The sequence below is a fragment of the Hemitrygon akajei genome, chromosome 15, assembly GCF_048418815.1.
Source record: "Hemitrygon akajei chromosome 15, sHemAka1.3, whole genome shotgun sequence".
Lineage (NCBI taxonomy): Eukaryota > Metazoa > Chordata > Chondrichthyes > Myliobatiformes > Dasyatidae > Hemitrygon > Hemitrygon akajei.
Window position 1 is genome coordinate 80614853 of NC_133138.1, and position 26305 is coordinate 80641157.

Genomic DNA, 26305 nt, shown 5'->3' on the forward strand with positions numbered 1-26305 from the left:
TTCATGGGTATTATTCTGTTATGCATTATCTAGCACATTATGTAAACAGCATGTTTGAAAAATCTGTTTTTGAAGTATGATCATCCTTGTAATGTAAAGAACATAGCAGAGGCAAAAGAGAACTGCAGATGCTGGAACGAAGAGTAACAAACAAGATGCTGGAGGAATTCAAAGTTCAAAGTATATTTATTGTCAAATTACGGTATGTATACATTATACAAACTTGAGATTCATCTTGTTACAGGCAGCCACAAAACAAAGAAACCCTAAAGAACCCATTAAAAAAGACCGTCAAACACCCAATGTGCATAGAGACAAAAAAACATATACCATGCAGACAATAAAACTAAGCAAATAGCATTTAGAACAGAAGTGAGTCCATGGAGACGAAGCCTGGAGAAGCCGGAGCAGAACACAGCATCAGCCTCAGTTCATTGCAGAGCCAAGTAAATGTCGCAGAGCAAAACCAGCCCGACACTTGCCTCTGTACCGACATCTTTCCTTTTCAATCTATCTGGCACAGCTTCCAGACATCGAGTTATACTTTGCACTAGGATCCGAGCCCCGTCGCATCAATATGCTCTGGGTTTGGATCCCGCCATCACATTTCAGCCTGTATCCAACCTTTCCAATCAGCCTGGCACTTAGATTGATCAAATCTTGCTCTCAGTTTAGGTGGGCAGGCCTTGAATCTACCTCTAGCCCACTCTGAATTAGCTTCACTCCCATCACCCCAACTTTCCCTCAACCTCGCTCTGACTTTGCTCAAACATGCCTCAACCTTGCATTGATTTTGCCTCGCACTTGCACACTTCAATCCTCGACTCAGCTTCACCTTTTTGTCACCTCTCATTTACCAGAAATGTTACAAGAAAATGTGTTAGCAATGAAGTATTTAGTTGTGTTCTTTGTCTTGTTTGCCACCAGTAAGTAGTTACTGGGCATCGCCATCTTAAACCGCAATTAGTCGAGGCAAGCGTCTGGGGGTGTCGGAGTGAATGGACAGTCAACATTTCGAATACAGACCCTTCATTGGAAGGAAAGCTAGTATGAGAAGATGAAGAGAAAGGTTGGAGTAAGAGCTGGCAAGTGATAGGGGAATCCAGATGAGGAGAATTGATAGGCAGATGGAGGAGGGAAGAGTAGAAATGGCAACAGATCTGATAGGTGGAGATGATGGTTGCCAATGTTGGAATCTGATAGGAAAGGAAAGTGGACCATGGAAGTAAATACGGGAGGGGGTGAGCGTACGGGAGCCGGGAGGGGAGGGGAGGCAGTGGCAGGAGTGTGTGGGTGATAGGCAATGGAGTTGATGGAAGAGGATAAAGAAACATGTTAGCCAGCTTTTGCACAGCAAATTACTCCAAGCAAAAATGTTTTGTAAAATAATGCAGTGAGACCTTTAACGTCACTGGCGTGTATTTTTTAAACGTTCTCTAAAATCTTTGAAACAAACTATGATAATGGTAATCTTTTTGGAGATATATTGTATGATTTTTAACATGTTCATCAGAATGATTATACTTCATCTGGGTAAAAAGTACAACCAGTCCAGGAAAATTCCTCACTAATGATTGTATGTCTACTCAGATTTCCATAACTAATATCTTGGCTTGTGGCTGAATTCACAATTTAGCATGCTATTGGTGTTTGCAGATTTATCAGGGGTTGCTTTTAGAGTTATTTCTAGGAATTTTTATCCCTATTTGGACTGCTGACTGAAGTGAGGAACACCTTATTTAGTTATAAGTAGGGTGGACTGCTGAAATTTAAGTAAATGATACTACTCCCTCATCACTACCCAATCTCTCCCCATACCTACATTATACTGGAAAATCTGTTTAAGAATTGGATGGGTTTAAAATAGAGTCTCAAGTCCAGAAATGGTTGATTGGACTGTCTCCAGATTGCTTATGAACAGGTTATTGGATGCAGATTCATCTGAACCGTCTATGGTTTTGAAAGATGTTAACTCAGAACTAAGACATTTATTAATAGGGACAGGTCATTCAGAATCAAGAAAGAATGTCAGTAGGTCAAGCATGCAAATGTCCATCTGTCCCTACCAGCATGATGACTGAGCCATGTTGTGGCCTGAATCTCATTGGCATCAATATGGTGGTGAGTGAACTGAACCAGGTCACACATGATCTAACTCTGTACCCGTATTCGCAGACATTCCCCCAACACGAAAACACTTTAGCAGCCACTGTTGTTCTCAAAGTATTGTTTACATTGCTGTCAGCCAAGTGGAGCTGGCTGCAAGTAGAGACTGACCCCATTAGACAGTGAATCCTTAGACCCTGTCTCCAACTTGGCTCAGTTTATCTCTGCGGTGAAGGAGTGGGGCATGGGTCGATGGTCTGGAAATCACTTGTGCTTCAAGTTTCTTGTGACTACCTTGCTGATATGAAATCTCTTTAATAAAGATAGTTGATTTTGATTTAGCTCAAGGACTGGCTCTTCTGTGCCAACTATGATTATTTTTCATCCAAAATATATGTTATTTATAATAAAAATATTTACAAGAAAAAAAACATGCAAAGCCTTCTCGTTCTTAAGCAACATGTTTAGTTTTAAATTACATTGTTTAAATCCAGAAGCTCCAGTGACACTCATGTGGTAATGTGGGATGGTAGACGCTACAATAATTGAAAGGCCTCCTCTCTGAAACCGGCCTCTAAATTTCTCTTTAATGTACTATTGTATTTAAAATCTGAAAAAATCATACAGTTAATAAATACTGAATATTCAAAAATTGCTGTTAATTAAAAAAACATATTGTAAGGAAGCAGGCACAGAAGCCTAAAGGCAAACATACAATGACTCAGGAACAGCTGCTTCCCCTCTGCCCACAGACTTCTAGACGGACGTTGAATCCATGAGCACTGCCTCAGTTTTGCACTATTTTGAATTTAACTATTTAATATACATGTATATACTTACTGAAATTTATTTATTTATTTATTTTCTACATTATCGTGCATTGCATTGTAACTGCCTTTGCTAGGTAAACAAATTTCAAGACAATGCCAGTGATATTAAACCTGATTCTGAATCTGATCAATATACAGAAAAGTTAAGAAAAAAAATAGTAGTTTGCCAAACTTAGTGAATGTCAGTGACCATATTCAAATACCTGAGGCCGTTTTAGATGCATCAGATAGACCAGATGTGAAGTGTATTTGGCCATTTGCAGTAACTTATCAAGTGTCCATCAATGTAATAACTTCAGGAGTGGAGTGACCTTTGCTTGGTCTCCAGTGTACTTCTGCTGTCTATGGAATATCCAGCAAGTTGTCAATGCGACAAAGACCTCTGCTTGGGAGGAGTGGACATGACTGAGCTTATTAGCAGATTCACAGATAGACAAGGATCTGGTCCTGCTAGGAGATGAGGTGGAAATTCTGGGAGTGTCCTGTTCCTTCCTCCTTCATTAAAGTAAACAATGGAATGTGCCCTAGCTCAGTTTTCTAGCAGTGTTCAATAGCCTCTTTGAAATGAGTCTTGGGGTATTCACATAAATTAATTGATGTGTGTTGGGGGTGACGGACTATCTTACTAGCCTTGGTAAATTTCCTTTCCTCTTCTGAGGGATATGAGTGAATCACTTTCTAAAATCCAGTTTTGAAGCCATCATTACAAAGACACTTGGCTGTTTTATACAAATTCCCAATTATGAATTGTGTCTATATTCCACACTGTGGTGAGATTTGAACTCAGGTCACCAAATTGTTATTCAGTGTTTTTGGAATACTAATATAAACAGACAATGCTTAAAACACCCAGTGGGGTCAGGCAGGATCTGTGCAAACAGGAACAAAATTAGCATTACAGGCCAAAGGGCCTTTATTGCAGTTGGGGACTAAGACAATAGCTTTGGTCTAGAGAACACCATATGAGATCATTCTTCCTCTCGACCACTGGGTTCAATGAGTCAACCTAAAGCCGAGGAAGTAATCTTGTAATCTTTGACTTGTAAATCTTGTACATCTCACTTTTAAAGTTATTTATTTTTATGCTTTCTTGCTTTTCTTCTAATATTTGTGTATCAGTGCACTTGTAATGCTACTGTGACACTGTGATTTCCTTTGGGATCAATAAAGCATCTACCTACTTAACTAAAGAAAAAAAAGATAGCTTTAAGTCATGGAGTCATGCAGCACAGAAACAGGCCTTTCAGCTCACCTGCTGACCTATCCTCCCATCAACACTAACTCCATTTGCCTGCATTAGGACTGTCTGTGGTGACCAGTGCTATCATGTTTGCTGTTGTGTGCTGGAGCAGCAGGCTGAGAGTAGCAGACTCCAAGAGAATCAACAAACTCACTCGTAGGCCAGTGATGTTGTGGGGGTGGAACTGGACTCTCTGACGGTGGTGTCTGAAAAGAGGATGCTGTCCAAGTTGCATGCCATCTTGGACAATGTCTCCCATCCACTCCATAATGTACTGGTTAGGCACAGGAGTACATTCAGCCAGAGACTCATTCCACCGAGATGCAACACTGAGCGTCATAGGAAGTCATTCCTGCCTGTGGCCATCAAACTTTACAACTCCTACCTCGGAGTGTCAGACACTGAGCCAATAGGCTGGTCCTGGACTAATTTCCACTTGGCATAATTTACCTATTATTATTTAATTATTTGTGGTTTTATGTTGCTATATTTCTACACTATTCTTGGTTGGTGCGACTGTAACGAAACCCAATTTCCCTCGGGATCAATAAAGTGTGTCTGTCTGTCTGTCTGTCTGTCTGTCTGTGTCTTTCTTTGCCTGTATGCCTCCTGTGACACACGTATCACCTCACTCAGTAACTGAACTCCACATGTGACTCTCTACAATTTTTACATAAACAGCCTCCAACCCTTTCACATGCCAGCGTTTATGGCAACTGCTCTGCCCAAGACAGTAAGAAATTGCAGAATTGTGAAGATAGCCAGTCTACCATGCAAAGCAGCTTCACACTGCCTCAGGGTAGCAGCCAAGGATCACTATGACCCTGGACCTCTCTCCCATTAGGCAGAGTATATAAAAAAGCCTGAAAGCATGTACTATCAGACTGAAAGAGAGATTATATTAAACAGTCCTTTGTACAATAAGATGGATAATTTTCCTCGCAATTTACCCCAGCATAGCCTTGCACCTTATTGCCTGCCTGCCTGCACTTTCTCTGCAGCACTACATTACAGTACTGGAGAGTTTAACATCGGTAGCTGAGCGAAGGGCGCTGAGTAGGCTACGGTCAATTATGGAAAACCCTGAACATCCTCTACATAGCACCATCCAGAGACAGAGAAGCAGTTTCAGCGACAGGTTACTGTCGATGCAATGCTCCTCAGACAGGATGAAGAGGTCAATACTCCCCAATGCCATTAGGCTTTACAATTCAACTGCCAGGACTTAAGAACTTTTTAAAGCTATTATTAATGCTTTTTGAGCTAGTGATTTAGATGCATATCATATTATTACTGAGTTAAGTATTGTATTGTATGTAATGAGTTTTTGCTACAACAAGTGTATGGGACATTGGAAAAAAATGCTGAATTTCCCCATGGGGATGAATAAAGTATCTATCTATCTATCTATCTATCTATCTATCATTCTGCATTCTGCTATTCCTTTTTGTATAGCTTGATGTACTTATGTATGGAATGACTTGTCTGGGTGGCATTCAGGCAAACTTCTCGCTGCATCTTGGTATATGTGATAAAAATAAACTAACACCAAAAATTCAAGCTTGTTTAATGTTAGATCCAGTATATAAGTGTAAAGGAGAACAAAATAATTGCTACTCCGGGTCTGATGCAGCATTAAAGAAAACCGCAAAAGATAAAGAACACAATAATAATCATAAAAATCACAACCGATATAAATACATAAGATGGCTTATATACATAGATTGAATGTCCGTAAATTGGTGCTAGGCTATAATTAAGGTGTCTGACAGGAAATAATAAAGTAGTGGTGGAGTTAGTGGGTGGAGGTGTTGATCAGCCTTACTGCTTGGGGAAAGTAACTGTTTTTGAGTCTGGTGGTCTCTGCATGGATGCTCTGTAGCCTCCTCTGTGATAGGAGTGGGACAAACAGTCCATGAGCAGGATGGGCGGGATCCTTTATGATGTTGCTGGCCCTTTTCTACAATCTTTCTAGATATATATATATCTATTCCAGCTGCTATCATCCAGGAAGCAGTACCGCAGCATAAAAGCCAGAACCAACAGGCTCCTTCCACCAGGCCATCAGACTGATGATCTCATGCTGACTTGAGTGTACTCTATATTACATTGACTGTTCTATTTATTATAAATTATTATAGATTACTATGATTGCACATTGTACATTTAGATGGAGACGTGACGTAAAGATTTTTACTCCTCATCTATACGAAGGATGTAAGAAATAAAGTCAATTCAATTCAATTCAAAATTTGCTATGATGTGAAATTCAATAGATGGGAAATGCTCTCCTTGAAAATGAGGATGATAAGGGGAAGAATGAAATTGATAGAAGAGAAGACAATTATGGAGGGCACAGCTGAGGTAGGTAGAAAGAAGTTCTGCTTATAGAGTTGTCCATAACTAGAAGACATAGGTATAAATTAAGGGCAGGGAATTTAGTGGGGATCTGAGGAGGATTTTTTCATCCAGAGCATGCTTGAAATCTGGAGTACACTGCCTGGAGGCAGAGTTTCTCCCAGCATTTAAGTATTTAGATGCGCATTTGAATCACTAAAGCACTGTAGGCTTTGGACCAAGCACTGATAAATGGGAATAAAATGCTGGAGGATCTCAGCTGGCCAGGTAGTATCTATGGAAAAGAGTAAACAGTTGACATTTTGGGCTGAGACCTTTCCTCAGTGCTGAAAAAAGTTGAGAAGTTAGAGCAAGAAGGTTGGGGGAAGGGAGGTAGAAGTACAAGGTGGTAGGTGATAGGTGAAACAGGGAAGGGGGAAGGGTGAAGTAAAGAGCTGGGAAGTTAATAATGATGAAGGGCTGGAGAAGGGAGAATCTGTTACATGAGCATGGCGGTGGAAGAACCCAAGTGCAGAACATGGGCACAGAGGCAGAGTCGGGAGGCGTTATTGACGTAGCGAGCATGGAATTGGTATCCAGGAGAGAATCCAGGAGCGATGCTAGACTTAGAACTGATCATCCTAAGAACCATGAACTAAAACCATATAACCATATAACAATTACAGCACGGAAACAGGCCATCTCAGCCCTTCTAGACCGTGCCGAACAATCCCAATTGTTATCAGAACTGGTGCATCACTTCATTTCAAACTTGCATATCGTGAGGTACCAGATTTTCAAATTGTGATATAAACAAAATTTGGACCCATTTTCTGAATAGTTTCTTTTGTGTGTCAAAATGTAGGAAGGCTGGCAGAAGGTTAGGGACAATTCCCTGGCAACTCCCCTTGCGACGTCAGACTCCTGGTGAGCAGCTTGTGTGGCTGCATCAGCTTTGGCCCTTGCATGTGCAGTCATGAGGTCGCTCACACCAGAGTCGACCAACGAACTGGCAGCTCCTTGTTGTGATCACAGGGTCTTTCTGATGGGAAGCAGGTGTGTGCAGTTAGTGGAACCTGGGAATGATTGGAAACTAAACGAGGGGATTGAGGCCCAATTCCTGAGGTAAATAGCCAGGTGGGAGATTGCCAGAAGGGACCATGACAGGATCTGATAGGAGATGGTAGAAGACCATGGAAAAAAGTGAAAGGGGGAGCACCAGAGGGAGGTAATGGACAGGTAAAGAGATAAGGTGAGAGAGGGAAATAGGAATGGGAATGGTGAAGGAGAGGGGGGCAATTAGCAGAAGTTTGAGAAATTGATGTTCATGACATCCATTTCGAGGTTACCCAGACAGAATATAAGGTGTTGCTCCTCCAACCTGAGTGTGGCCTCATTGCAGCAGTAGAGGAAGCCATGGATCAATATATCGGAATGGGAGTGGGAAGTACAATTGAAATGTGTGGCCACCTGGAGATTCTGCTTTCTCTGGCAGACAGAGCGTAGGTGCTCGGTGAAGCAGTCTCCCAATCTACGTCCAGTCTCACCGATATACAGGAGGCTACACTGGGAGCACCAGGTACAGTAGGTGACCCCAACAGACTCACAGGTGAAGTGTTGCCTCACCTGGACGGACTGCTTGGGGCCCTGAATAGGAGTGAGGAAGGAGGGGTATGGGCAGGTATGGCACTTGTTCCGCTTGCAAGAGCAAGTACCAGAAGGGAATCAGTGGGGATGGATGAATGTACAATGGAGTCGTGTAGGGAGCGATCCCTGCAGAAAGTGAAAAGTGGGGAGGGAGGGAAAGATGTGCTGCTGGTGGGATCCTGTTGGAGCTGGCAGAAGTTACAGAATTTTATGTGCTGGATGAGGAGGCTACTGGGGTAGTAGGTGAGGACAAGAGGAACCCTATCCCTGGCAGGGTGGCAGGAGGATAGAGTGAAGGCAGACATGCACAAAATAGAAGAGATGTGGGTGAGGGCAGCATTGATGGTGGAGGAAGGAAAGCCCCTTTCTTTGAAGAAGGAAGACACTTCATTAGTTCTGAAATGAAAAACCTCATCCTGAAAGCAGATGCAATGGAGATGGAGGAACTGAGAAAAGGAGATGGTATTTTAATAAATCATAGGGTGGGAAGAGGTATAGTCCAGGTATCTTTGAGAAGCAGTGGGATTATAAAAGATATCAATAGATGAGCTGTCTCCAGAGATAGAGACAGAGAGATCAAGAAAGAGAAGGGAGGTGTTTGAAATGGACCAGGTGAATTTGAGGACTGGGTGGAAATTGATGAAAACAGTGAGCTCAGTGTGCATGCAGGAAGCAACACCAATGCAGTCATCGATGTAGCATTAGAAAACTTGGGGAGTGTAACTGAGTGTAGGCTTGGAACATAGACTGTTCCACACAGCCGACAACAAGGCATAGCTGGGACTCCTGCGAGTGCCCATGGCTACACCTTTGGTTTGGAGGAAGTGGGAGGAGTTGAAGAAGAAATTATTGAGAGTGAGGACCAGTTCCACCAGATGGGGGAGAGTGGTAGTGGAGCGGAACAGTTTGGGTCTGTTATCTAGAAAGAAGTGAAGAGCATTAAGATCCTTCTGATGGGGGATGGAGGTGTATAGTAACTAGACGTCCATGTTGAAAATGGAATGATCGGGGCCAGGGAACTTGAAGTCATTAGAAAGATCCAGTGCATGTGAAGTGTCATGGATGTAGGTAGGAAGGGACTGAAGAGGGATCAAACAGAATCAAGGTATGCTGATATAAAAGTTCAGTGGGACAGGAACAAGCAGAAACAATGGGAAATTTGGGATCTTGGGTAGTTTCCTGGTGTAGCTTGTATATCAGTGAAACCCAACATGAATTGGGAGACCATTCCACCAAGCACCTGCACTCTGTCCACCAGAAAAAGCAACATCTTATACTCCGTTTGGGGTGCCTCCAACTTGATGGCATAAACATCAATTTCTCAAACTACCAGTAATTGCCCTCCCTCTCCTTCACCATTCCCATTCCCGCTTCCCTCTCTCACTTTATCTCCTTACCTGCTCACCACCACCCTCTGGTGCTCCTTCCCCTTTCTTCCATGGTCTTTTACCCTCTCCTATCAGTTTTCCCCTTCTCTAGCTCTTTATCTCTTCCACACATCAACTTCCCAGCTCTTCACTTCACCCTTTGCTCTCTCCTGGTTTCCTTGAATTTTCTCCTCCTGTCCCCTCACCTTCTTGCTGTAACCTCTCATCTTTTTTTCCCCCAGTCCTGATGAAGGGTTTTGGCTTGAAACATCAACTGTTTACTCTTTTCCATAGATGCCGCCTGGCCTGCTGAGTTCCTCTAGAATTTTGTGTGTGTTGCCTTGGATTTCCAGCATCTGCAGATTTTCTTGTCTTACTGGTAAATGGAATTGGAGTAGATAATCAACATGGGCATGATGGGCCAAAGGGCCAGCTTCTATATGACTATGATTTACCAGTGATAGTTTTCACACAACTCATAACAGTAACAGTTCTTGAAGATGCACTCACATTCATCGATACCACAACTGCCTTCAGCAAATAATGTACTGAAAAACCCTTGGAATAGTTTTAGCAATAATAAACAGGTTGTAACGTAGGTTCAAAGAGGCATAAGTTTTGTATCAATGTACGGATATGACAATAGAAGATAACTCTCATAGTGAAACTGAGCCCTGTTTTCTACTTCTGTATTAACTATACATTAATTTTACGCACTTTGTCTAACCAGCCTACCGGTCCCAGAAAATCTCATTTCTTTCTCTGATGGTTTAAAAAGGATGCTTGAATTGGGGAGACTTGTCCTGGAAACATTTCTCAATTGCGTCGAAGTTCACCCAGGGACACAGGAAATCAAATAATTGCATCAAGCTGTCAGACATCCACAAAATAAGGATATTTGCTGGATGGTGCGGTCCTTTGAAGATCAGATCTGCTCTCTTGGACTTCAATATATCTAGCATCAGTATCAGCCATACATCTATGTAAAATCACAATTGTGGCTTTGTGATTAACAGGCATGACCGAAGTAAATTATCTCATCATTTTATTGTAACAACAGAGAGGCTGTTTCTATGCAATTATTCATAAGCTACTTCTGAGTCATGGATCATTTCTCCAGTTGAGCCTTGGTTTTTAACCCTCTACAGGCAAAAACAAAAAGGAAAAGAAGAGATGCCATTGATATAACGCACATGAAGATGGTTTACTTGAAAGCCAGCCCAATTACCTCACGTTATATAGGCATACATAATCATCCAACAGTATGAGCTAAAAAGAGCAGATGGCCCAACAAACTTGCCCAGTCTTCTTACCTACTTGAAACCCTTTGATCATCCATAAGAAACCAAATTCCAGAGGAGATAACTGGAGGCTTGCAAGGAACTGTCATGAGTTCCGTGCCTTGCCATAGAGCGTTGAACTTCTTGGGTTGTTATGCACCTATATTTACTAATAGTTATCTTAACTAGAGCCATTAAGTGTCACAACCAGGGGCTTAATAGCGAAGCAGATTCAGCAATTGCGCTCGTGAATGTACATGTGTCAGCTAATTATTATTTCATTATGGCAGTACTTAACATCTCTCCTTTTCTATGTAGCGCTTGTCAAGACTTGGGCAAAGCACAGCAACTTTACGCTGCATGCCCGCATTCAGCCTTTCCTGAGGAAGTGGACTGTCGCCGAAGGCTAGCGGCATTCATTTTCTATTTAGATATTCCTTTCATCTGCAGTGTTGGCATCTAGTTTTCCATTTGAGAGTTTTAGTTAACAGCCCTGTTTGGCCTAGCATTTATTGTTTTCTTTTCCCTCTACTCTGTTCACATTAAAGTCTGTGAACTATCGATCCACTTCAGTGTCTCTCTCTGTGCACTTGGGCTATATCCGAATGTAGTGACAGCAATTCTCAATCACACAAAGGTGGACCCAGCAGAGAAAGAACAGCTGACCTTGGCCTTGATTCATTGGTGAGGTAGAGGACAAGCTACAGGCAATTAAATCTGTTCTGGGTGAAGTTACTGAAGCAATGAGGCAGATAATCTTGTGCTGACAAGCCCAGTCTCATCTAGAGGAATAGGTATCATCCCTTGCCACTACTGTTCAAGAGCTCACTTCAGACAATTGGAGTCAGGTGTCTGCAATTTCCACTCTTATGGCCACCATCCACAAACTCACTGTGGACAGCCAGCATCAGTCGACAGCCATTAGTGTTCTCACCAACGCAACTCAACAACCTCTGGTCAATCAGTCCCACTCCCAGCATCTCGCAGACTGTCCTTTTCTGCTAACCCAACAATCTCTGCCACTAATGCTCCCACTCACGTGCTTGGACCAGAACTGACTCGTGCTTTCAGACCACCACAGATTCCCGTGTCTGTACAAGAACTGATTACTCCACCACTAGGCAGATACTCTGATGATTCCGATAGATGCAGGAATTTTATTACCCAATGCAAGTTGACATTTCACGCCCAGCCTGGTTGTTTTGGTATGATGCGTGAAAATTGACGTACATGGTCAGTCTCCTAGATGGACCTTCACTCAGCCTGTTCAACACGTTATGGGAGCAAGGATACCCCATAGCCCAGTTGGTCTGACATTTTGTTGCAGAGTTAAGGAGAGTTTTTGACCTTCCAGTATGGGGTAAGGAGGCTGCCCTCTGACCCCTGGACCTGCACCAAGACAGAGGAACGGTGAGAGCCCATGCAGTCAAGTTCTGCACACTTGCAGTAGAAACGGGGTGGAATGAGAGCTCTTTCATCATTGCCTTCCACCATGGACTGACGGCAGGGGTCCGGCACAAGGTCACCGTCCATGATGAGCAGCATAGTGTGGATGACCTGATTAATCTGGCTATTCGAGTTGACGACTGGGTAAATGAGTGGCACAGGGGAAGAATGTCTCAAGCTTCTGATCACCGTCCTTTCTCGCCCTCTCTCCTTCCCTCACAACCCAGCACCCAGCCCACGGAGGAGCCTATACAAGTGGGGCACATGCGCCTGTCTCGGGAGGAACGAGAGCAGTGCTGGAGAACAGGTTCCTGTCTCTATTCTAGTGATCCAGGACATTTCCGGGCTTCAGGTCCTAAGCATCCAATGAAAGAGGATATCTGTCAACAGGGAGGGGAGTCCTGATGGGTCGGTTCTCTCTGCAGTCAGCTTCCACTAATAGTGTAATTCTTGCAGCTTCCTTATCGTGGGTGTCTCGGACCCATGAACTTGAGGCGTTTATCAACTCAGGTGCAGCCAGGAATTTCATGGAATTTCATCTCTCTAGCTCAAAGACAGAAGTTAAGAGAAAAGATCAATGTCAGGGCCCTGGGCACCGGCCAGATCCACCTTACCACTGAACCCCTCAACTTGTGCTCGAAGGCAACCATAGTGAAGAACTCTCCTATCTGGTTGATTCCCTGAACAGCCGCTAATGCTTGGTCTCTCCTGGTTATCCTGACATAACCCATGGATTGACTGGTCTCTGAAAGCACTGCAAGAGTGGGGACCAGCATGTCTGCCTACCTGTCTGGGTCCAGCTCAAGCTCCGTTCCATGAATCCTCTCCTGCGTCAGCTAAAGATGGGGATGTATCCGGGATTCTGGCAGAATATGTGGATCTTCTGAAGACCTTCAGTAACAGGAAGGCCGCCTCCCTGCCCCGACACTGGCCATAGACATCCTACCTGGCACTAGTTCTCCCCGGGGCTGGCTCTTTGCTCTCTTTCATCCTGAACAGTGGCCCTGGAGGCATACATCAAGGAAGCATTGGTCATGGGGTTTATCAGCCTATCAACCTCACCGGCAGGAGCAGGCTTCTTTTTTGTGAGCAGAAGAGATGGCAAGATCCATTCCTGCATCGATTATCAACCCACGAACAACATCACTGTGAGGAACCTCTAACCTCTTCCCCTGCTGGCATCTGTGTTTGAACATCTCCAGGGAGCAACTATATGTTCCAAAATTGGTCTGCATAATGCTTACAATCTGGTTCGTATGAAGAGTGGAGGACAGTTTTGACTACCTCTAATGGCCACCGAGAGTACCTGGTGATGCCTTTTGGTCTGGCCAACAGACCCGCTGTTTCCAGGCCTCAGTTAAAGATGTGCTCAGGGACATGTTGAACCAGTAGTTATTGTGTGTTCAGACGACATCCTTATCTATTCCCACTCTCATCAGGATCACGTCCAAAATAACCTGTACACCTAGCCTAAGTTCTATAAAGGCAAGGTGTCGATTTTGGGCTATATACTTAACCCATCCAGTTTTCAAATGGAAACTAGTAAAGTTCAGGCAGTTACAAAGTGGCCCAAACTATCCACAGTCACAAATACGGTGCTTCATGGGGTTTGCAAACCTTTATTGCTGCTTCATCCTGAATTTCGTCTCTCTCGCAGCTGCCATAAATGCACTCACCAGGAAGATGTTGGAAGGATTCCATTGGATGGATGATACAAACCAAGCATTTTTGGAGCTAAAGAGACATTTCACTACGGCCCCATTGCTGCAACACCCAGAACACCTTTTGGTCATTCATCATCGAGGTGGATGCATTCGATGTCGACATCAGAGCTGTCCTCTCTCAGTGCTCCTCTGTGGACCCCTGTGCCTTTCTTTTCCATCGCTTGACTCTGGCCAAGAGGTATTAAGATAATGGGAACATGGAACTTCTGGCTGTCAAAGAGGTCCTGGAGGAATGGCAACACTAGCTGGAGGGGGTAGAGCATCCTTTCTTGGTCTGGACAGATCACAAGAACCTCTCCTACATTCAGAATGCAAAGACACTCAACGCTTGCTAAACCTAGTGGGCTCTCTTCTCCACACGGTTTAATTTCATCTTCACCAGCGGAAATATCAAGGCCAACACTCTCTCCCAGCAGTCTGATGGATCTCTGGACAATTCTGATCCAGACTCTATTCTTCCTCGCTCATGTATCGCTGCTCCAGTGATCTGGGGAATAGAGGCAGAGGTGAGGGATGCCCAAAAGTCAGATCCAGGTAGGAGACCTCCCAACCAGCTGTTTGTCCCTGTTGCGGTGTGCTCCGTAGTGTTGGAAAGGGGCCACTCCTGCTATCTGGCTGACCATCTGGGAATTCAACGGACTCAGGAATTTATAAAGAGACAATTTTGGTGGCCATCTATGTCCCAGGGTTTCCACAACTTTGTATCTGCCTGCCCCACCTGCGCTGAAAACAAGACATCACACCAGCATCCTGCAGGTCTGTTATGTATGCTGCTTGTGCCCAGCCACCTCTGGTCCCATCTCTCCACCTAATGGAAATGTTACCACTTATGGATCAATTTTCCAAGGCTCCCCACTTCTTTGCCCTACCTAAGCCCCCGTCAGCTTGTGAGACTGCAATATGGTTCAATATGTGTTCAGGCTCCACGGCTTCCCTCGATTGTGGACCACAGTTTACTTCCTGGTTTTGGAGGGCTTTCTGCTCTCTTGTAGGAGCCATGGCCAGCTTCTTGTCTGGTTTCCAAACCCAATCCAATGGCCAAACTGAGAGAGTTAAGAAGGAGTTGGAGACAACCCCGTGCTGCCGACCCTAAGTCTGGCAGTAGACACAATCTATAGGAGATATTCCCCTTTGACTACCAGAAGAGATTCCAGCCACCGCTCTTTTCCAGACCAAGCGATTGATGTTGGAGTTCCAGCTGCTGAACAGTTGATCCAGTGCTACAAGCACACCTGGAGACAAGCCAGAGCTGATTGACTCCGTTGACAGGTAAGGACATTCAAACCAACAGAAGAGGTCTGCTTGGCATCAAAGGATCTTCGTCTGAAAGTCGAGAACCATAAATTGGCTCCATGCTACGTGGGACCATCTGTATGGAAAAGGCTGTCAACAAGGTCTCCTGTAGATTGTGTCTACCAGCATCACAGAAGATACACCCAGGGTTCCATGTTTCCTAGCTCAAGCTGATTACTACCTCTTTCCCTGGCTCCATTCACCCAATCTCCCCCTCCTCCTCGCTTGGTAGATGGTTCCCTGGTCTATATGATGCAGCACCTCCTGGCATCTCGCTGGGAACCTGGTAAGGTCCAGTACTTGTGAATTGGGAAGGGTATGGTCCTGAAGAAAGTTCTTGGATCCTGGTGAAGGACATCTTGGACAAGTCGCTCATCCGGTACTTCCAGTGGGCACAGGTCTGAGATGCCTGAGGAGCTGTGCCAAGGGAAGAGGGCCCTGTCACAACCACAGACACAGCAGCATGGCAAATGCACTCATGAGTATGTGCACGTTACGTGAGTATCATTTTATTATGACTGAATTTAACTCCATTCTTTTCGTTGTAGCACTTCTTGAGACTTGAGCAAAGCACAGCAACATTACTCTGCCTGCTTGCATTCGGCCCTGCCTGAGAAAGTGGACTGTCGAGTCAACGCATTCATTTTATGTTTAGGTATTCCTTTCAGCCGGTGTTGACATTGAGCTTTCCATTGGAGAGTTTTAGTTAATGGCCCTGTTTGGCCTGGCACTTATTGTTTTCCTTTTCCTTAAAACTCTGTTTGCATTAAATTCTGTGAACTATCGATCCTCTTCAGTGTTCCTCTCTCCACACTTGGGCCATATCTGACATTAAGCCCTTGTGCTTTCGGTTTAAACTCGTCTGGCACTGGCACATGTTTCCCACATTATACAATTACTTAAAGAGGACTCTTGTTGAGTGTATTAGTGGAATCATTGTGTTGGAAAGAATGATTGGTCTTGCTGTTTCACTCTGCTGTTCCTCTGAGGCTCTGTCGATATCCCTCTGTCTAACCTCTGGTTTCTGTCTCTTCAAGGGGATTCTGCTGTCCTCCACATGAGTCATGAAGCTGCTGGACTGAGTTGGTGCCAGTGACCCCTGTGACTGGGGACGTCTGCTGTTCCTCCACACTTGTGTCTAGTCCTCCAAGAGCGTACCAGGAGAGGAACATTGAATCCCAGGGACTCAGTACACTGGAAAATAAAATAACAAAATATATAGCATCATCCTACTTGTTTTCAGGTTAAGTGTATGGTTCCTGGACCTCCCATACTTGTTAAACTGGGTAAAATACCACAGATTACAATGACGTAAATAATATTACAGATGTACCAAAGGATTCTCAGCAAAATCACTTGCATGTCTTTCTTCTTCTACTCTGAGGAAACATCAGGATCAAACTACACAAGTTGAGTGTGGTCACTTCACACCCACTCCAGGCTGGTAATATTGGGTCACCTTCTAAGAATACATCTGGGCTTAGTGGAGGCATTGTGTTGGAGAGAATGATTAGTCCTGTAGTTTCACTCTGTTGTTCCTCCCAAGACTCTGTCCATATTGCTACATCTAACCTCTTCTTGGGGATTCTGCTGTCCCTCTGCTTCTGGATCGAGTCATAAGCCTCCTCTCCATTATTAGTTATGGACTGAATGAACCATGCCTATAAGGAAATCTGTATGTTCTTGATTCCAGTAAAACAATGTATATCGGAATACAGTAATATTTCTACACAGAGACTGGAAATATTCGAAGGATTTATAATGGTAAGTGGTGTTCTTAGAATCTTTTAAATTTCAGAGTGACTAGTATGGATGGACATATTGAAAATCGTATAAAAAGTCATGACCTGAGATGCTGAAAGGTTAAAGAGCTGGAGGTCCAGCTTATGGATGATAAAACGGAGACCAGATAGATTTTTGTTAGCAAAGCAGAAAAAAAAGTAGCTGAGGTGCGGATCTGAATGATGGAGCAGGTGCAAGGGGCTTAAATTCCAAATGGGCATATCAATAACCCGTATTCTCATGTCACAGAATACATCTCAGTAAATGAACAGTTTATATTGCTATTTAAAGTCTACTGAGCAGAGACTGGGTTGCTTAACCGGAACTGGTCAGATAGCGATTTTAAACATTAATGACATTATTTTTAAAAAATAGAACATTTATAAATATTTTGCTGCTGATATTTTTACTGAGCGTTGCCTTAGTTTTAGTTCTGGCTTTAGTTTTGGGATAAGTGGCATGGTGGGTTAGTGGTCAATGTAATGTTATTACAGTACTGGTCACTTGGATTCAAATGTGCCGCTGTCTATCTGGAGTTTGTAAGTGACTGCACGGGTTTTCTCCAGGTGTCCTGGATCGCCTGCACTGTGAAGTGTTACGTTAACTGTTATGCTATCATGCACATAAACTCTCAGCATGTCCTGGCTGGCATGCAGATATGCTCCCAGGTTCTGTGCACAGGCTATTTATTATCTCTGAACAGGAGGACAAGTGGATAAAGAATGGAGAAGTACCTGTGGGAATATCTGAATGAATGGTAATCAAAAAGACCCTGCGGAATGCTCTGTCCACTTTACTGCACAACCAGCCTCTCATTGGTGATAGATCCGACTACACAAAGATATTCAAGGTCATTTCCATATATCTTGACAGATAATGAATAGCTTCTCATCAGAAAAATAAATTTGGAGGCCGGGGGTGCATGGAAGAAAGAAAAAAATTCGATATCAGTCTTAAACACTTCTGGTTAATCAGAACTTGTGCTAGAAAGATTTGAAAAGCTTTATGTGACATAACCTGCAGAAGGAAACCATGAGTGAGAGTGTTAGAGTGTTCACTCTGCCCTTGAGTTAACAGACATTGCCTTCCTCCCCTCCTTTTCCTGTAAATGATCATGGCAAATACCTGGCTATCAGCTCCCTTATCGTTAGGAAACCATATAGAGTCATAAAACAATCCCATTTTAACAACATCAGCTCACAACATTTTTTATTAAGCAAGCATTTTAAAACAAGAATGACAAATTTATTTGAAGCATTGTGAAATTTAAGAAGCAAACGGTCACCAGTTTACTTTATCTGGATGTATTCAGTACTTGCACCATTCAAATGAATCACATCACAGCCCACCACACATGCCACCACACGCCCACTCATCACACCATTCACACTCATCACACCCCACCTCATCACACCACCCACACTCACCAACTCCCCTCATCACACCACCCAGACCCACCACACCCCCCTTATCACACCACCCACACTCACCAAACCCCCTCATCACACAACTCACACCCACCACACCCCCCTCATCACAACACCCACACCCACCACAACCCCCTCATCACAACACCCACACCCACCACACACCCCCTCATCACAACACCCACACCCACCACACCCCCGTCATCACAACACCCACACTCACCACACCCCCCTCACCTACCCACACCCATCATAAGCCACTCATCACATCCACCACACCCCCTCACCACGCCACCTACACCCAACCAGCACAACCCCACACCATACCAACCACACACACCCTCACCCACCCATATCCATCACACCACCCACATCCACCACACCCCACTCACCACTCCAACCACACCCCACACCACCCTACCCACACCCACCACCAAACTACCCACACCAACCACCACCCGACCCACACCTATCACACCCCCATCAACACACCCACCACACAAACCTCATCACACCACCCACACCCACCAAAACCCCTCAACACACCACTCACACTCACTACACCCCCGCCTCACACCACCCACACTCACCACACCCCACTCACCACTCCAACAACACCCCACACAACCCTACCCACACCCACCACCACCCCACCCACACCTATCACACCGCCATCACCACACCAACCACAGCCCCCCTAATCACATCACGCACACCTAACACACTCCCTTCATCACAACACCCACACTCACCACACCCCCTTCATTACAACACCGACACTCAACACACCCCCCTTATCACACCACCCACACTCACCACACCCCCCTCATCACACCACCCACCCTCATCACACCGCACGTCATCACCCTAATCACACTCATCAAACCCCCCTCTTACACCATCCAAACTCACTACACCCAACTCATCACACCACTCACACTCATCACACACACTCTCATCACACCACTCACTCTCATCACACCACTCACACTCACCACAACCCCCTCATGACACCCAGACTCACCACACACCCCTCATCACACCACACACACCCACCACACCCCCCTCTACACACCACTCACATTCATCGCAACCCCCCTCATCACACCACCCCCACTCAACACACCCCCCATCACACCACACCCACCACACACCCCCATCACACCACCCCCACTCAACACACCCCACATCACACCACCCCCACTCAACACAACCCCCATCACACCACCCCCACTCAACACACCCCCTCATCACACCACCCCCACTCAACACACCCCCCATCACACCACACCCACCACACACCCCCATCACACCACCCCCACTCAACACACCCCTCATCACACCACCCCCACTCAACACAACCCCCATCACACCACCCCCACTCAACACACCCCCTCATCACACCACCCCCACTCAACACACCCCCCATCACACCACACCCACCACACACCCCCATCACACCACCCACATCAACCTAACCCCCCTCATCACACCACTTACACCCACCACACCCCCACTCCTCACAACACCCACATCCTCCACATCCCCCTCATCGCACCACCAACACCCACCACACCCGCACTCATCACACCAACAACACTCACAACATCCCTCTCATCACACCCATAACACTCACCACACCCCCCTCATCACACCACCCACACTCACCACACCCACCTCATCACACCACACACACCCTCCACACCCCCATCATTACAACACCCACACTCACCACACCCCAGCTCATCACACCACCCACACTCACCACAACCTCCTCATGACCAGCATCACACCACACCACACCCACCTGTGAAAGATACTTTACACCAGGCACCACCCCCCTCATGACACACACACTCACCACACACCCCGCATCACACTAACCACATTCATCACACCCCCATCACACCACCCACACTCACCACACACCCCTCATCACACTACCCACACTCATCACACCCCCATCACACCACCCACACCCACCACACCCCCCGCATCACACCACCCACATCAACCTCACCCCCCTCATCACACCACCCACACTCACCACAACCCCCGCATCACACCACCCACACCCACCACACCACCCCACATCACACCACCCACACCCACCACACCCCCCCACATCACACCACTCACACTCATCAAACCCCCCTCATCACACCACCCACACTCACCACACCCACCTCATCACACCACCCACACTCACCACACCCCCCTCCTCACACCCACATTCACAACATCCCCCTCATCACACCACCCACACTCAGCACACCCCCCTCATCACACCACCCACACTCACCACACCCCCTCATCACACCACCCACACTCAGCACACCCCCCTCATCACACCACCCACACCCGCGACACCCCTCTCTTCACACCACCCACACCCGCCACACCCCCCTCTTCACACCACCCACACCCGCGACACCCCCCTCATCACACCACCCACACTCGCCACACCCCCCTCTTCACACCACCCACAATCAACACACCCCCCTCATCACACCACACACACTCATCAAACCACCCTCATCACACCACCCACACCCGCCACACCCCGTCATCACACCACCCACATCAACCTCACCCCCTCATCACAACACCCACACGCACCACACACCCCTCATCACACCACCCACACTCACCACACACCCCTCATCACACCACCCACACGCACCACACCCCCCGCATCACACCACCCACACCCACCACACCGCCCTCATTAACCCAACCACACCCACCACACCCCCCTCATCACACCACACACACTCATCACACCCCCCCTCATCACACCCCCCCTCATCACATCACCCACACTCACCACACCCCCTTCATCACACCACACACACCCACCACACCCACCTTAACTACCCACACCCATCATAAGCCCCTCATCACATCCACCACACCCCCTAAACACGCCAACTACACCCAACCAGCACAAACCCTTACCATACCAACCACACACACCCTCACCCACCCATATACATCACACCAGCCACACACAACACACCCCACTCACCACTCCAACCACATCCCACACCACCCTACCCACACCCACAACCACCCCACCCACACCTATCACACCCCCATCACCACACCCACCACACCCCCCAATCACACCACGCACACCTAAGACCCCCCTCATCACACCACCCACACTCACCACACCCACAACACCCACCTCATTACAACACCCACACCCACCACACCCCTCCGCATCACACCACCCACACTCACCACACACCCCCTCATCACACCACCCACACTCACCACACCCACCTCATTACAACACAAACACCCACCACACCCCTCCGTCTCACAACACCCACACACCCCCTAATCACACCACGCACACCGAACACACACCCCTCATCACACCACCCACACTCACCACACCCCCTTCATTACAACACCCACACACACCACACCCCCCTCATCACACCACCCACACTCATCAAACCCCCTCTCAACACACCACCCACACTCACCACACCCCCTTCATTACAACACCCACACACACCAGACCCCCCTCATCACACCACCCACACTCATCAAACCCCCCTCATCACACCACCCACACTCACCACACCCCCCTCATCACACCACCCACACTCATCAAACCCCCCTCATCACACCACACACACTCACCACACCCCCCTCATCACACCACCCACACTCATCAAACCCCCCTCATCACACCACCCACACTCATCAAACCCCCCTCATCACACCACACACACTCACCACACCCCCCTCATCACCCCACCCACACTCATCAAACCCCCCTCATCACACCACACACACTCACCACACCCTCCTCATCACACCACCCACACTCATCAAACCCCGCTCATCACACCACACACACTCACCACACACCACTCATCACACCACCCACACCCACCACACACCTCCATCACACCAACCACACCCACCACACCCCCCCATCACACCACCCACACTCACCACACCCCCCTCATCACACCACCCACACTCATCAAACCCCCCTCATCACACCACCCACACCCACCCCACCCCCATTCATCACACCACCCACACTCACCACACCCCCCATCACATCACACACACCTAACACCCCCCTCATGAACCGACCCACACTCACCACACACCCCTCATCACACCACCCACACCCACCACACACCCCCATCACACCACCCACACCCACCACACCCCCCTCATCACACCACCCACACTCACCACACGCCCCTCATCACACCAACCACACCCACGACACCCCCCTCATCACACCACTCACACCCACCACACCCCTCATCACACCACCCACACTCACCACACCCCCCTCATCAACCCACCAACACTCATCAAACCCCCCTCATCACACCACCCACACTCATCAAACCCCCCTCATCACACCACACACACTCACCACACCCCCCTCATCACCCCACCCACACTCATCAAACCCCCCTCATCACACCACCCACACTCATCAAACCCCCCTCATCACACCACACACACTCACCACAAACCACTCATCACACCACCCACACCCACCACACACCTCCATCACACCAACCACACCCACCACACCCCCCCATCACACCACCCACACTCACCACACCCCCCTCATCACACCACCCACACTCATCAAACCCCCCTCATCACACCACCCACACCCACCCCACCCCCATTCATCACACCACCCACACTCACCACACCCCCCATCACATCACACACACCTAACACCCCCCTCATGAACCGACCCACACTCACCACACACCCCTCATCACACCACCCACACCCACCACACACCCCCATCACACCACCCACACCCACCACACCCCCCTCATCACACCACCCACACTCACCACACGCCCCTCATCACACCAACCACACCCACGACACCCCCCTCATCACACCACTCACACCCACCACACACCCCCATCACACCACCCACATCAAACTCACCCCCCTCATCACACCCCCCTCTTCACACCATCCACACCCACCACACACCCCTCATCACACCACCCACACTCACCACACCCCCCTTATCACACCACCCACACTCACCACACCCCCTTCATCACACCACCCACACTCACAACACCCACACTCATCACAACACCCACACCCTCCACATCCCCCTCATGGCTCCACACACACTCATCACACATCCCCTCATCACACCACTGACACTCATCAAACCCCCCCATCACATCACCCACACTCACCACACCCCCCTCATCACACCATCCACACCCACCACAACCCCTCATCACAGCACCCACACCCTCCACATCCCCCTCATCGCACCACCCACACTCACCACACCCCCCTCAACACACCACTGACACTCATCAAACCCCCCCATCACACCACCCACACCCACCACACCACCCACATCACACCACCCACACTCATCAAACCCCCCTTATCACACCATCCACACTCACCACACCCCCTTATCACACCATCCACACCCACCAGACCCCCACTCATCACACCATCCATACCCACCATACCCCCTCATCACACCATCCACACTCACCACACCTTCCTTATCACACCATCCACACCCACCACACACCCCTCATCACACCATCCACACTCACCACACCCCCCTTATCACACCATCCACACACACCAGACCCCCACTCATCACACCACCCATACCCACCATACCCCCTCATCACACCACCCATACCCACCACACCCCCTCATCACACAACCCACACTCATCACACCCCATCACACCACACACACCCACCACCCCCCCTCATCACACCATCCACACTCATCAAACCCCCCTCATCACACCACCCACACTCACCACACCCCCCTCCTCACACCCACATTCACAACATCCCCCTCATCACACCACCCACACTCAGCACACCCCCCTCATCACACCACCCACACTCACGACACCCCCCTCATCATAACACCCACACTCAACACCCCAATCATTTCACACACACATTCACAACACCACCCTCATCACAACACCCACACTCACCACACCCACCTCAACTACCCACACCCATCATAAGCCCCTCATCACATCCACCACACCCCCTAAACACGCCAACTACACCCAACCAGCACAAACCCTTACCATACCAACCACACACACCCTCACCCACCCATATACATCACACCACCCACACACAACACACCCCACTCACCACTCCAACCACACCCCACACCACCCTACCCACACCCACAACCACCCCACCCACACCTATCACACCCCCATCACCACACCCACCACACCCCCCAATCACACCACGCACACCTAAGACCCCTCTCATCACACCACCCACAGTCACCAAACCCACCACACCCACCTCATTACAACACCCATACCCACCACACCCCTCCGCATCACACCACCCACAACCCCCTAATCACACCACGCACACCGAACACACACCCCTCATCACACCACCCACACTCACCACACCCCCTTCATTACAACACCCACACTCATCACACCCCCCTCATCACACCACCCACACTCATCAAACCCCCCCTCAACACAGCACCCACACCCACCACACCCCCACTCATCACAGCACCCACACCCACCACACCCCCACTCATCACAACACCCACACCCTCCACATCCCCCTCATGGCTCCACCCACACACATCACACATCCCCTCATCACACCACTGACACTCATCAAACCCCCCCCATCACACTACCCACACCCACCACACCCCCCTCATCACACCACCCACACTCATCAAACCCCCCTCATCACACCACCCACACCCACCCCACCCCCATTCATCAAACCACCCCACTCACCACACCCCCCATCACATCACACACACCTAACATCCCCCTCATCAACCCACCCACACACACCACACCCCCCACATCACACCACCCACACCCACCACACACCCCCATCACACCACCCACACCAACCACACCACCCACACTCACCACACGCCCCTCATCACACCAACCACACCCGCGACACCCCCCTCATCACACCACTCACACCCACCACACACCCCCAACACACCACCCACATCAAACTCACCCCCCTCATCACACCCACCTCATCACAGCATCCACACCCACCACACCCCCCTCATCACACCACCCATACCCACCACACCCTCCTCATCACAGCACCCACACCCACCACACCCCCACTCATCACAGCACCCACACCCACCACACCCACACTCATCACAACACCCACACCCTCCACATCCCCCTCATGGCTCCACACACACTCATCACACAACCCCTCATCACACCACTGACACTCATCAAACCCCCCCCATCACACCACCCACACCCACCACACCACCCACATCACACCACCCACACCCACCACACCCCCCTCATCACACCACCCACACACAACACACCCTCCTCATCACACCCCCCCATCGCACCACACCACCCCATCACACCATCCACACTCACCACACCCCCCTTATCACACCATTCACACCCACCAGACCTCCACTCATCAGAGCACCCACACTCATCACACCCCCATCACACCACACACACCCACCACCCCCCCTCATGACACCACCCACACTCATCAAACCCGCCATCACACCACTCACACTCACCACACCCAATTCACCTACACACACCCATCATAAGCCCCTCATCACATCCACCTCACCCCTCACCACGCCACCTACACCCAACCAGCACAACCCCTCACCATACCAACCACACACACCCTCACCCACCCATATGCATCACACCACCCACACACAACACACCCCACTCACCACTCCAACAACACCCCACACCACCCTACCCACACCCACCACCACCCGACCCACACCTA